Raw genomic sequence first — 14711 nt, 5'->3', positions numbered from 1 at the left:
GCCCAACCCTAAACTGAGTCACGTGCAATTTGGATGGCACCAAACGTCTCTTTTATTTCCTCTGATTTCTCAAATATTAATAATCAGAAATGATGGCTGAACCATAAGTTACCTTTCTTGCCCTGAACAGAACATGTATTGTTCTTTTAGCTCTTATCCTCCATGGTTACTATTTCCTATTTGCTATTAGTTTAGCAAGAAAGATTAATTTACCCTGCATTAGTTTGGCTGCTATAAGTTCTTGGAGCAATCATTTTTGCACTAATGGGGCAAAATATATAACAGTTACATTTCACCAAGTCTGGGCCTGTCTTGTTTTAGACATAATTATTGATTGTTCAGGAGGCTTACAAACAAACAAAAACTTTATGACAAAAATATGCGACAATCAGATTGTCGCCCATTATGTAGGAAACACATTCCACATTATGGGCGCAGTGGCAGCAGCTGGCCACGGCTGATGCTGAGGCTCACAGTACCGCAGCTCCACGCCCTCCTCTTTCATCCGAGCAGGAAGCCGGGAGAAGGAGACCGGGGTCCTCGGCTGCAGCCTTAGGAGGAATGGGTGTGGCAGCTGGCAAGGCCTGGCACTGAGCCCTGCTTGCTGCATCTCCACCCATCTTCAGCGGCCAGCCCTGCACTGTCGTGGTGGAGCCAGCTGTGGAAGATGAACGGAGGAGAAGGTGGCAGTGGTGCAGCGAATGGGGAGTATGGAGCACGGTATTTTACCACTAATACTTCTTTTTCTGAAAGGGATCACTGAAACCTGTTTATCTTGTGGAAACAGAAGTGGAAGAGGAAGAACACTCCACAGCAGAGGCTATCTAGCATGCATAGAAATTGTTAATAGGATTGAAGCTGCAGCTGGATTGGGACTTTATTGTAAATGTGGTACTACTGGATTGGATTTTGCCATCATAGGTAGCAACAGATGCCTTTAAAACAATCTCACATACTTGGGTTAACTGGCATTTCCTCTGATATGAACAAACCATTGCGCAGTGCACAATAAGAATTTTTTACACACATTGTTTTGAAATGATACTTCCATCTGTATACCATCAGGCACTACTCCAGTAAGGTTTCCAGGCTGCAGCCAGCAACCCCTTGGGAGCATATAGGGGAAAGGGACTGGCACACCTGTGTGATGTCAGTACGCTGACATGAATTCTGGAAGTGACATCATGAAAGGATTTGTGAAATTCTATGACAAAACCACAGGATTTTTTTGGGTTGGGCTTTTTGTTTTGTTTTTGTTTGTTTGCATACCCTAGGGCAGCCTTTCTCAACATTTTTACCATTGAAGAACCCTAGAAGTGGTGCAATCATCATGCAGAATATGGTTGGGAAGCATAGCTGGGTACATGCCCCTCCAGGGACCCTCCTCTCCCCACCGACCCCAGGTCCACCACTGACCTTTGGGGGGGGGGCGGTTGACATGATCATATACAGTCATATCACCTGACAAATGTTTGACAAATTTTTTAAAATATATTTTAAAATTATTTAACCCATTCAAGAAACCCTTCCTGGGCTGTCAAGAAGCCCCAGGGTTTCACAAAACCCTGGCTGAGAAAGCCTGCCCTAGAGCATCCCATCTGATTTTCCCTGGAAATTTTCCCTGCATTGGTGTAGTGCTGACACATGCGCCCATTTCCCCCATTCAATTTCCTGTTGGGAACTTTAGGTAACCTGTTGGGCTTTGCAGGTACCATCCCTTCAGTCACAGAAGGATTAAGCTGCAGTTTCTGAAAGTGAAGAATAGCAAGTTTAGCATAGAACCAATCAGATGTAGATTCCTCTCACCAAAAAGTGGGAAGTTTTATTCTTAATGAAGTGACCTTAATATTGACTATTGGCTAATCAATGTATTGTACTGGAAATAGTTTGTGCAATTCTGTAAGTACACAAGGGGTGGGGCATTGGGGAAAAACTTCCATTCAATCCTTCTTAGAGAAGGGAGGGAACAAAGGAACAAGATGGAATAGATCAGAACTAGGAAGATGAGTTGGGCTGTTGTTTTCTTTCCTTGTAATGCTCTCCCTAACTCTGAAGTAAATATTTTTTTCTTAGAAGTTAAATACATGTGTCTGTGCCGCATTATTTTGGTGCACTTCATTTACCTTGCTAAATATCCAACACAACCCTATGCACCAGAGCTTTACAGTTCTAGTATGGCCAACTGAATGTTCTTGTCCACACAGGCCAATTCAGTTGCAAAAGCACAACAATCCTTTATTCCAAGACATTTGTTGAAAACTACTGGGTTGGAAACGGAAGTGAGTTGAATTGTGTGATCAAATCTGCTCCACTTGCAAACAGAACAAGGTTTTCGTCCTGTAAATAGTAGAATCAATGCAATATGCTGGCAATGCTAAATTACAAAACAGAAAGACAAGGTATATTGATGAAATATACACTTTCACTTGCACTATTAACGTTTGAACTTTTGACCATTGCTATCATTTGTGGTGTATATCTGTTGTTCATTTTGCATGTTACGTTTTCATGATATTCATGGAAGTTTGGTCCTGATCTGAGTAGCCTGGGCTAGCTTGATTTTGGCAGATCTCAGAAGCTACGCTAGGATGGCCCTGACCAGGATTTGGAAGGGAAACTGCTAAGGAAAAATAGGGAGGCAGGCAATAGGCAAAACCACCTCTGAATGCCTCTTATCTTGAAAATCCTGCAGGGTTTCCATGTCACCAGTGACTTGATGGCAAAAAAATAGAAATTCAGGATTGAGCACCTGTACCTTATTTTTCCATCGACCATATTTGTTATTCAGTACAAAACCTACATTAACTAGAATATACACATAAATGAAGAATGACTTTTATTTGTATCCTGCAATAACAAGCTTCACCTAGGCACTGAGAAAAGCAAGTGAGAGATGCACACTGAAGAACTGTTACAGTGCAATCCTGAAGAGTATTACACACTTCTAAATCCATTGAAGCTAATGGGCTGAGAAGAGTGTATCCTAGTTAAGGACTGCACGGCCAGACTGCTACATTAATAATCCAGCAATGAAAAAAATTACTACTTAACCTGGATATCAACCTGGTGTCATTTTTCAAATTGCATATGAAAATAAATTGCGCCATGCAAAGCAAAACGAGAAGTTTCAAGGAACAAGGAAATGCAAATGTAATATTAATTAAAACCAACAAATCGATTGATTTGAACCAACAGAGCTGGAAGAAATCCAAAATTCCTTATTCGATGTCTGTTCCATATAGCCCAAATCAAATGATGACAAAGTCCTACAGGAAAAACAGAGGTTAAAACAACTAAAAAGGATAGGATAAGGCAAGAGGTGTTCAGGGGTAGCTTGCCACTGCCTAACTCCATGTAATGCCCACTGGTATTCCTTGACAGTCTCCCATCCAAATACTATCCAGGGCTGACCTTGCTTAGCTTTCGAGATCTACCAAAATTAGGCTAGCCTGGGCTATGCAGGCCAATGTGGATATTAATTGCAAAACAGTTTTTAAAAGGTCGTTATTCTTCATCGCTTGAACAGATCATCAAATCTTAAATCAGATGGTCCTGACTTAGCAGAGGAATCCCAAATTTTGATCAAATGTCAATTAGGGCCATTCTTATTAGGGAGCTACATTATTTCCGCCCAAAGGCTGGCAGAGACAGATTTCCTATTGTGTCCATTCATTTGTACTGCTGATATAGCACCAGACTTGACTGACTAGTTTCTGTGGTATCTGAAAATGGCTTTGGTAGACTTGGCAATATTTATTTTTCATGTAGCAAAGTGCTAGCAGGGGCTGATACCTCAACTGCCTTTTAAAAAAGAATTTTTTTTATCTCAAGTAATTTGCTTTCATTTTGGCCTTCAAAGAATGAGGCCATGAAGTGTTTTTCTTCTGGAGACAAACCTAAGATGCTGTCAGCAAATAAGACATGCAAGGGAAGCTTGCAAGAACCAAGCTGCCAAATAAAACAAAAGATGTCAACATTAACACATCTCCTTGCAAGAGATAGGATGGCACAAGGTATGCTTTGCAAGAGATCAACAACCCAGTGCAGTCCGATATACTCTCTAAACCAGCCTTTCTCAAACTTTTTACCATTGAGAACACCCTGAAACATCCTTCAGGCTTCAAAAACTCCCAGAAGTGGAGTGATCTTGTATAGCCTCTTTTTGGAGGGGGGCTGGATCTCACCCCAATTCGTTCCTTCTTGGAAGCCTGGGCCCACATGATTTTTCTCCATGCACATCATGCGATTTCCAGTATTGTTTTTGTTAGGAGATCTTCTTTTTCCACTGGTTGGATATAAGACAGACAATGTAACTGCCCTGAAGATGACTCCTGGCGTACATGAGCCTTGTTCACAGCCTTACAGAGAATAAGCATATGTCCTGCATCTATGTGCATATATCTATGTGTAAAAAAGAGCTAACAAGCACTGACTTTACAAGTGAAATGGGGGACCAGTACCTAGACAAATACGGAGTTTAAATCACTTATTTAGGTGTGCATGCGTTAAATGAGAATTGAAGAAGGGCTTGCTTTTTGAATGCTGCTTTTCACTATCCAAAGGAGTCTCAAAGTGGCTTATGGTCACTTTCCCTTCCTCTCACTCCAACTGACGTGAGATAGGTACGGCTGAGAGAGCTCTAAGAGAACTGTGACTGGCCCAAGGTCACCCAGCTAGCTGCATGTGGAGGAGCAGGGAATCAAACCCGGTTCTCCTGATTAGAGGCTGCTGCTCTTGGCCACTATACCACACTGGTTCAATGCATGGATATATAAAAATCAAGGATATTGTATGCGGATTGAACATGTGTCTGCTGCAATTTGTGAACAGGGCAATGGGGAATTTAACAAGGATAATCCTCATCTCACTGTCTGAGCATTCTACGCCATTCTGACTTTTCCTATATAGAGTGTCAGTCAGTCCTGAATGGTTCAGTGGCAAGAGTATGGTGATGATCAACAATGAAACCAGCTTATGTTACATAACATGCCCATTTGGTAATGGCAAAGCAGTCACAGTTAGGGAACATAAGACATTTTTAGTGGGGTTTGCTAGGGTACACAAAATCATGTTGCTTTCGTGATGCTGTGTCTATTGTAGGGAGAGGAAAGGGAAGGCAATTGTAAGCCACTTTGAGATGCCTTCGGGTAGAGAAAAGCGGCATATAAGAACCAACTCTTCTTCTGTGTCACAAGCCTCTCCTGCACACGTATATGTGTATTTGTTGCTCCAAGCACGTCGCAATTTTTTAAAAGAAGAAATCCCTATTCCCAGGAACGATGGAGAGGGAGGTGGATGTGAGAGCAGCACAGCAGAGCTGACTATAGCACGTTTGATCCTCCATACTGGATGCCAGCTGGTGCATCGCGGTTTTTAGGTCGGTGAATCCACTTTTTGCTATTCCCAAAGTCACACTTTAAAATGGAGGATGTAACAAGCCAATTGCTACCCAGATACTGGATGTTGGTGACGTCATGAGCAGGGGCCGGAATATAGCGACTTCTTTCAGCAAACATTACGCTACATTTATCAGGTGCGGAAATCCCCTCTTTAGAAAAAGAGCTATACAGCCAGCCCTGTTCTCCATTGCTCTTTGGCTTGGAGGTGTCACACATTATATTATATGTGCACAATTTTATCTTGTGCTGTACATAGTGTTGGCCCAAGCAATTCCAGGAACAGCCTGCTAGAACGAGGAGACATATAGTTTAGGGCAGTGGTCCCCAACCTCTTTATCACCGGGGACCGGTCAACGCTTGACAATTTTACTGAGGCCCAGGGGGGGCAAGTAGTCTTTTGCTGAGGGACATCGCCACCGCCTGAGCCCCTGCTCCACTTGCTTTCCCGCCGGCACCCCTGACTTCCCGCCACCCACTGGGGGCACTGCCAGCAGCAGCTGAGCAGTGCAATGCAGTACCACGCTGAGGGAGAGCCCCAGCCATGGCGGCCGCTGGAGAGCACCAAAGGTGAGCCGGCGGCAGAGCGGCAGGGCAGCCGCAGAGGCAGCAGCCGGGGAGGAGGATGAGGAGGAGCCGCGGCCCGGTACCAACTGATCCCCGGACCAGTCTTGGTCCCCGGACCGGGGGTTGGGGACCACTGGTTTAGGGTATTCCTCAATCAAAAGGGATACTATAACCAAGAAATCAGAAGGAGATTGCAAGTAGGAAGGATAAAAAGATAAGGCTGTCTCACCTGCAACAAAGATCAAGATCATTCACACCATAGTATTCCCTGTGACTGTCATTGTTGTGAAAGTTGGACAGTAAAGAAATGTGAAATGTGGGGTTGGAGAAGGAGATACCATTAACCGGCAAAAGGAAAAATAAGTGGGCTCTACATCAATTCAAGCCTGACCTCTCTGTAGAAATTAAACTCAGGCTATCATACTTCAATCACATTATGACTAGATAGACAAGACTCACCGAGAAAGACAGTAATGCTAGGAAAAGTTGAAGGCAGCAGGAAGAAATGAAGACCCCAACATGAGATGGATTGACTCCGTAAAGTAGTGGCAGTCAAACTGCGGCCCTCCAGATGTCCATGGACTACAATTCCTATGAGCCCCTGCCAGCAAATGCTGACAGAGGCTCATGGGAATTGTAGTCCATGGACATCTGGAGGGCCGCAGTTTGACTAACCCTGCTGTAAAGTAAGCCACAAGCCTGTTTGCAAGGTGTTTGGGAGGTCATTCATTCCTAGTGTTGCTGTTAGTTGAAAACATCTCAAAAGAACACAACACACACACACAGTTTACTTTTAAGCTGAAGTGGTGTGCAAATTCCCAGTCTCAGCTGCTCACACCTTCATTCTGAATAGGTAAATGATAAACAGAAACTATTTTCAGATCGCATTAAAATCCCCCGTTCTCTTGCTTAGTGTCCTTGAGTCTCTCTCTCTGGCTAACCTACCACACAGGGTGGTTGTGAGGATAAAATGGAAGAGGGGAGGACACTCACAGGGCTGTTGTGGGGTCCAAAGCTGCCCTGGACACTTTGGCACTGAAACAAGCGAACATGGGCGTGCGCGTGTGGGGAGGCTGCAGGAAGCCGCTCTCGTAGCCGCGCGTCCCGGGGTCCCGCAAGGCGGGTCAAGCGCGCAGGGGCCCCGCCGCCCCTTCTCTCCCCCTGGCTGGGCCTGTGCGGCGGCGGCGGCGGCGGCGGCGGGGGCTGGAGCGCGCTGGCGGGCGAGGCTGCCTCCCAGCCAGGCCGTCAGTCAGAAGGGATTCCTGGCCGCGTTCCAGGTCGGCGCACTCATACAAGCTCGGCGGCTCCCGCCTGACTGACGCCGGCTGGGGCTGCTCTTGCGCTTGCCATCGCTCTGGCCGCCGCCGCCGCCGCGTCCCTATTGGGGGAGGAAAAAAAAGAGAGAGAGAGAACAGCCAGCCAGAGGCACCCAAGCCCCGCGTGAGCCGCTCGCTCCGGAGGAGTCGGGGCAGGCAGCGGCAGGGAGACGACGGCGCGCCACAGGCAGCCAGGCAGGTAAGCGCCGCGCTTGCTGCCCCTCCGCCCTCCAGGGGGGCTCCCGGCGGGCTCGCTCGTTCCCTTGGTGTGCGCTCGGGGCGCTCGGCCGCCTGCAGCCGCCTCAGATGAGAGACTTGCAAACTCCCTCCCCCCCCCCTTCCCTGGTTTGTTTGGGTTTTTTTTTTTTTTTTTTTGCCTCGCCGGCGCCGGTCTGCCAGGGCGGCAGCGGCGGTGGCCGGCCTCCGCCTGAAGGTGCTCAGCCTCCGAGGGGGCTTGGGCAGCCGCCGGCTTCCTCTTGGCGCGTCGCCTGCCCGGGGTTGCGTTGCAACGGTCCGGAATCGGCCCCGTCGTGCCGCCGCCGCGGCGGGCCGTTCATGAGCAGCAGCCCTGCCCCGAGGGGGAACGGCCGAAGCCAGACTCGCGTCTCTCGCTCCGCGCGCCCTCCCCGCCCCGCGATCGCGCCGGAGACGGAGGTCATCCACGGAAGCGGAGGAGGTGCCGTTGAGCAGCCCTTGACCTCCGGCTCGTCTTTGAACCCGGAGCTCGCTCCGCATTCTTTGAAAGAGGAGGAAGTGTTGAAGCAAGAAAGCGGGGATTCCGCGAAGGACTCGCTTCGCTTCCTCGCGCTGACACGCGCCCCCTCCCCCCCCCGGCTTCTGTTCTTTTTAGCTTGCAAAATGCCAGATCCTTGGGGGGGGGGGAGCGCGCGGAGCGGGGCGGGCGGAGAATAGATACAGGAGACAAACTGACGCCAGCATTGTGATGGAAAGGAGGGACGAGAGAAGCAACGTTTTTATGGCTGGTTAAACGCTGCCAGGTTCTTTCCAAACCTCTATTTTGATTCCCTTTCCCTGCTTTCTAAATTAAGAGAGAGCGCCTTTTGCAGAAACTTTTTTTAGAAGGTTGGTTTTTGTTTTTTGTTTTTTTTGTAATGAAGCAGCTGGACCATCGCTTGTCATGAAAGATGGTCATTTTTCTTCATTCGTGCAGTCTGAACAACTAAATGCTATCTTTCAGGCTTAGAATTTACAACATCAGTTTTAATAGTTAAATCGCAGTTTCCTGCCCCAAGTCGTGCATAGGTTAAGATATTAAATATATAATTTTTCCAACAATGCTGGGATGACCCAATTACTAAATCTCTTCAGAGCTCCCATCAGTAGGAGCCCATACATATACGTTGGAACTTGAGCTTTGAAAATGTACTTGCTTTTATGTCATTAAGCTCCTGTGTGGGTGGAAAGAATATGTTTTTAATATTCCCACAAGGATCTCCAGTGCCAATGATCAGTCAGGAATATTCAGACAATGAGATAAGACCAGGAGACCTGGAGTGGTACTCCAGGGGCACTTTAGAGTTTATTCCAGCATATTGTGTTGTGAATGTTGTGGGACTCCTGTTTTGTTTTGCAGCCATCTGAGATTATATTCAGCAAATAGTTGAACTTCTGGAAGTCAAGGAAGAATGCATATATAATAAAACCTGTTCCACAAGGCATACAGAAAGGGGGGGGCACACACAAATTACAAGCCAGGAGCAATCTTTCGTTGAATTAATCTTCACATAACTCTGAGACCTAGGAAAAGATACACATGTTTTTGGAATGTAGTCAAGTTTGTGGCTGTCCAGGAAGCACTGCAGATAAAAGAAAGATGCCATATTTCGTAGCAGAAAGACAGGTAAAGACCGGTTTCTTTTTAAAAGACAGTTTTCAGAAGAGTTTACTGTCTTTGTGTCTTCTACAGTGCTAATATTATAGGAGTCTTTTAAAGACAATAAATCCAAGAGCAGTAGGCAGGATATTGGTCCATATTCAAATAAACCTTTTTGGGTCCCCATCATTGTCAACCTGCTCTGCATTTCCTCAGTCATCTCTTTAAAAAATGAAAGTGCTTGAATGTTGATTAAAATGTGTAAAGACACATGGAAAGCTCAGAGAGCGCATTTTTTTTTACTTGTCATAACTGGAAGGCTTGTCTGTGCTGTTGTGCAATTCACCAGTGGTGCCGTCAGGGCCACACTTTGGGTCAAGAGTCGATAACCCTGACTCATGAACTCAACTTGAGATCCCCAAAAACACACTACAAGGACCCGTGTGATGTATACCTTGAGATCCAAAGGGGGAAAGGGGGCATAAGACCATTAAGACCATAGTCTAAAATTACCTAACTGCATCACTGCAGTTCACATTAATTTTAATGGAGCTTATGCATGAGAATGTTCCAATGGATTCCCAAAGGATTCCCCTTGTAGTTTTTCCTTCCATCATTACATCTGTTTCAAAGTACCAGACAAATTGCGTCTCTAACTTATTGCTCTTATGATTGCTGGTCTGCAGTAGAAGACCGAGCCCAGTCGCACCTTCAAGACCAAGACGATATCCAGCCTATAAGCCTTGGAGAATCATAAGTCCCCTTTGTTGTATCTGACTAAGTGAATGGCTCTCAAAACTGTATTCCTTGAAAACTTTGTTGGTCTTTAAGATGCTACTGGGCATCAACATGGAAGTATAGAACACTTGTCCTAGGAGGTCAATGTTTTGAGGGACGTATGGACCCAATTTGAATCAGTATCATAGAGCTTCAACACCCCCCCCCCCATTTTTTTTCCTGGTTTGAAATGATCCCTTGTGTCAAAAGTTCCATGTAACAATGGCAACATGCAAGTTTCCCAGGAGGGAAAATAGCAGCTTCCCAGCGCCATTTCAAATTGAGGCAATATCATGGGGGGGGGGGAGAGGTGTAAGTAGGGTTGAAGCTTCTTTTCGTCACATGCCACTGTCCTAATCTGAATCTGAATTCCCATCACATATGTGGTCCAAAGCCCTCATGTTGATATCATCTGACTGTTCCAAATAACCTTGGTTTGTCCCAGTGCCAATCTTTGCATTAAGCAGATGGAAAATAAAATTTTAGAGCACAGATTAGAGGGGCCTGTAAAATTACAATATACCAAAATTAATGAAGCATAGAAAATATTCTGTGCATGGATCTGCTAGGTGAGTGGCAAAGCCAGCAAGGGATTTTCAAGGCAAGTGAAAAGCAGAGGTTGGCTGCTGCCTTCCTCAGCAGAGCCTTCCTTGGTGGTCTCCTATTCAAGTCCTGGCCTTGCTTAGATTCTAAGATCTGATGATATCAGGCCATGCCTGTACTGCCTTCCCTCCTTGATAATTCTGTGAGCCTCAGTTATGGCATGATCGATATATCACTGGAGTTGTAATTGTAGCAAGATACCTTCCTTCATAACAGCTCTTGAAAAAAATCCCAGTAAGCATTGCTTCTGAGCAAAGTTTACCAGTTCTATTTCACAGGTCTTGCTCGGAAACCCTGTATACAAATAATGGAAGAAGAGAGAACAATAATTGCAAAAGCCTTCTTCCTGTTTTCATCAGAGGCGGTGTGGTGCATTGGCTCAAGTGCCAGATCTGGAAGACCCAGATTTGAATCCCCAGTCTGCCATGGAGGCTTACAGGGTGACCTTGGGTTAGTTACTGTTCTCAGCTTAACCTACCTCACAAGGCAGTTGTCACAGGGATAAAACTGGGGAGAACAGAAACTAAGCTGCTTTGGGTCCCCAGTGGGGCAAAAGGTAGGATATGAATGAAGTAAACAGACACTGTTGTATGAGGGACCACAGCTCTATTGCAAAAGAGAGAGAGAAATCAACATGACAGTGCTTGCACCAACATTCAAAAACAACTAATTGCCCAGGCTAGTAAGATGGTGCTTTCACATCCAAGAACCAGCTTAGTGTAGTGGTTAAGAGCAGTGGTTTCTAATCTGGCAAGCTGGGTTTGATTCCTTGCTCCCTCACATGCCGCCAGCTGCATGACCTTGGGCTCCCCACAGCACTGATAAAGCTGTTCTGACGGAGCAGTAATATCAGAGTTCTCTCAGCCTCACCTATATCTGTTGTGGGGAGAGGAAAGGGAAGGAGATTGTAAGCTGCTTTGAGACTCCTTCGGGTAGAGAAAAGCAGCATATAAGAGCCAACTCTTCTATATTATGAATTGATTGATTGACTAGCAGTTCCGTGTAAATAAGAAACTGTGCCTGTACTTCTGCTAAGTGGCCCTCTTGCAAGAGCCCAGGCGGCTAGCAATCCTAGTTTGTTGCTAGCCGCCATCTCACCCAGGTGCCATCCTAATGGTGCATGGAACAGGGGGATTGTAGCAAGATCCTGGGTAGTAAACTTGTATAGGGGACCCTCACACTTGGACAGCATCATAACTGTCTGAAATGAATAGTGATGGTGACTTGGTGCAGTAACATTTTTAAAGCATTATTTTTATTGGATTGAAATGATAATTTACAATATGTTTTATTTTGTGGTTTACGGTCTTGACAATAAATTAAATTTGAGATTGATCTTCGTGCCAGTGTGCAGTGATGTCAGTTTTGCATCTTGAACTGCCCATCATTTCCCTACCAACCTCCATGCTCTGTTCTGTTTAATAATAGCCAAGGCTGGATGGTTAGCTCAGGTAGCAGGTATACTGCATGTGAGACATGGAAGTTGCTAGTAATGTCTAGCCCAGGGGTAGTCAAACTGCGGCCCTCCAGATGTCCATGGACTACAATACTCATGAGCCCCTGCCAGCATTTGCTGACACAGAGTCAAGAAACAAACCTGGCAAATGTCATGGAAATGTTACAGTTGTTATAAAAAGTGAGGCAAACGTGTGCACTTGGCTTGCACTCCCTTTTTGCTACCTTTTTCTACTTTGTCCCAATATTATACAAGGTCCCCCTGCACAGCTGCAAATGGACACATAATGCATAAGTACTATTCTGAATGAGATGGAGAAGCACAGGAATGGGGACATGTTTGTATTTATGTACCTTTTTCTACTTTGTCCCAATATTATACAAGGTCCCCCTGTACAGCTGCAAATGGACACATAATGCATAAGTACTATTCTGAATGAGATGGAGAAGCACAGGAATGGGGACATGTTTGTATTTATGTATAATTCTGAACGAGACAGTGAAGCCCTGGAATGGAGAAACACAATTGTCCTTTATATTCAGAATTGTCCCAAGCTTGCTTACTGATGAGAGTGGCATCTTTAGGTGAGGGCAGGGCTGGATTCCCTTACACCAGTGTTGGGGAAGAATGGGAGTGACCAGGGTAAGAGCATTTCTATGACATAAGTCATCATGCCAGTGAAAAGAGAAGTGTGCTAGTCGGAGCTGAAAAAGTACCCCCCAAAATACCAAGATGGTATTTTTCTGGTATTAATTGGTAAAGTCTTTTGGACTTTAAATGCCTTTGGTGTTCACTTGTGGTCCTGCAACTTGTAAAAGGTATTTAAATTTTAAAGGTATTTAAAGTATAAATGCCTCCCCCCCCACTGGAAACAATGGAGGGGCACCTACTTTGGGGGCTCACCTTGGATCCAGTCTTTTTAAAATTTGGTGGTTTTTTTAAAGATAGCCACTAGCAGCCGTGCTGCAAATTTGGTGCCTTTACCTCAACACCTCCCCCTCAAGCCCTATCTGTTTATTTAATACCATACTTGTATTAGGATTCAGGAATATTGGGAAATAATGAAATTTTTCAGGTTCAGGGTTTTTTGTTTGGTTGGTTTTGCACACCCCTGATAGGAACACCCCAGCTAGTTGGGCAGTGAGCTGGATGAGTCCCTGCCAAGGCTCGTTCATTTTTCTTCCCTCTGTCTCTGCTTAGAACAGGGGTAGTCAAACTGCGGCCCTCCAGATGTCCATGGACTACAATTCCCAGGAGCCCCTGCCAGCGAATGGACATCTGGAGGGCTGCAGTTTGACTACCCCTGGCTTAGAAGCATCAGGAGGACTCCATCCTAGACTGATCCTCACCAGCCAACTTAGTAATGGATCTCAAGGTTCCAATATGTCCCCCCCCACAGATTCCTTGGTATTGAACACGCTTGTCTTAAATTCTATAACTGCTCCATTGTTTTAAAACCCCACTCCCATGTTTGCAATGTTTTTAAGCACCACACTAGCAAAAATTTGAACAGCTACTACTACCACTTTTTTTTGCCATCAGTTTGCAACTAACATGGCGACCCAAATGGGTTTTCAAGGCAAGAGGCATTCAGTGGTGTTTTGGCATTGCCCGCCTCTGATATTCCTTCATGGTTTCCCATCCAAATGCTGACCAGAGTTGACCCTGCTTAGCTTCCATGATCTGATGAGACGGGGCTATCCGGGTCAGGTCATAACTAGTATTGGCAATGTCCAATGCTTGCTCCATAGCATAATACCGTATTTGCCGGCGTATAAGGCGACTGGGCGTATAAGACGACCCCCCAACATTTTCACTCAAAATGTGGAGTTTGCCGCCGCCGTGAGCCCAGTGAGGGGGAGCTGGAGCTGGCGCCGCCCGCTGCCCGCCGCCCGCCGCCCGCCGCGAGCCCAGTGGGGGGGAGCTGCTCGCCGCCCGCCGCCGCTCGCCGCTCGCCGCTCGCCGCTCGCCGCTCGCCGCCACTGTGAGCCCAGTGGGGGGGAGCCGCTCGCCGCCGCTCGCCGCCGCTGTGAGCCCAGTGGGGGGGAGCCGCTCGCCGCCGCTCGCCTCGCCTCGCCACCGCTCGCCGCCGCTCGACGCTCGCCGCCGCTCACCGCCGCTCGCCGCCACTGTGAGCCCAGTGTCGGGGGGGGAGCCGCCCGTCGCCCGCCGCCCGCCACCGCATCCAGATTGAAGTGCACCCGGCGTATAAGACGGCCCCCCCAATTGGAGGCATGTTTTTGAGAGGGAAAAAGCCGTCTTATACGCCGGCAAATACGGTAATTGAATTTGGTTGACCATTCCGTAATTGGGGTGCCAGTATTCTCTACTGTGTCTTTTGAAAGCTTCTGTAGATTATGATTTCCATTTGCTAAATTAGTTCACATTTCCCCCCTATTAATTGTGTGTCATCTGTCCAAGTTCCATTTTTGTCTAGGGATTATTGCATTCTCTGAGCATTCAGGATTTATTAGTTTTATTATTATTATATATATATATATGGGGAAATGTGGTCCATTTAAAAGCCTACAGATGTAAAACTTTGAGAATGTGATGTGTTTTTCTGAATGTATCATAATGGCCTATTGGCACGGTCTCTGTGAAGTAATGCTTGCGAGAAAGTGATACTCGACTTCTGTTTTGTCAGTAATTTGCCCTTAGTAGATGTAGTGGCTAAAATTGAACAATCTAAAAACAATTTTTTAATCTGTTTAGGAATTGTGTAGCCCTGCACAGATTGTGCAGAAGGACTGTCAGTTGCA

General features: G+C 46.2%; 1 protein-coding gene across 3 annotated transcripts in view; it reads left to right on the top strand.

The window, feature by feature from the left end:
• Positions 1-7145: 7145 nt before the first annotated feature.
• SMAD9 (SMAD family member 9) overlaps positions 7146-14711 on the top strand; it is a 35892-nt gene continuing 28326 nt past the window's right edge. The window contains exon 1 of one of the 3 annotated variants that reach the window (XM_077341898.1): positions 7146-7474. The gene's annotated coding sequence lies outside the window, so the exon portion shown is untranslated. Of the gene's footprint in view, positions 7479-14711 lie in introns of all 3 variants that reach the window. The other 2 variants (XM_077341897.1, XM_077341900.1) reach the window with 2 other exon arrangements.

The sequence above is a fragment of the Paroedura picta genome, chromosome 6 (assembly GCF_049243985.1).
Source record: "Paroedura picta isolate Pp20150507F chromosome 6, Ppicta_v3.0, whole genome shotgun sequence".
NCBI classification, from domain to species: domain Eukaryota; kingdom Metazoa; phylum Chordata; class Lepidosauria; order Squamata; family Gekkonidae; genus Paroedura; species Paroedura picta.
The sequence above is the reverse complement of the archived record's forward strand: the minus strand, read 5'-3'. Positions and strand labels throughout refer to the sequence as shown.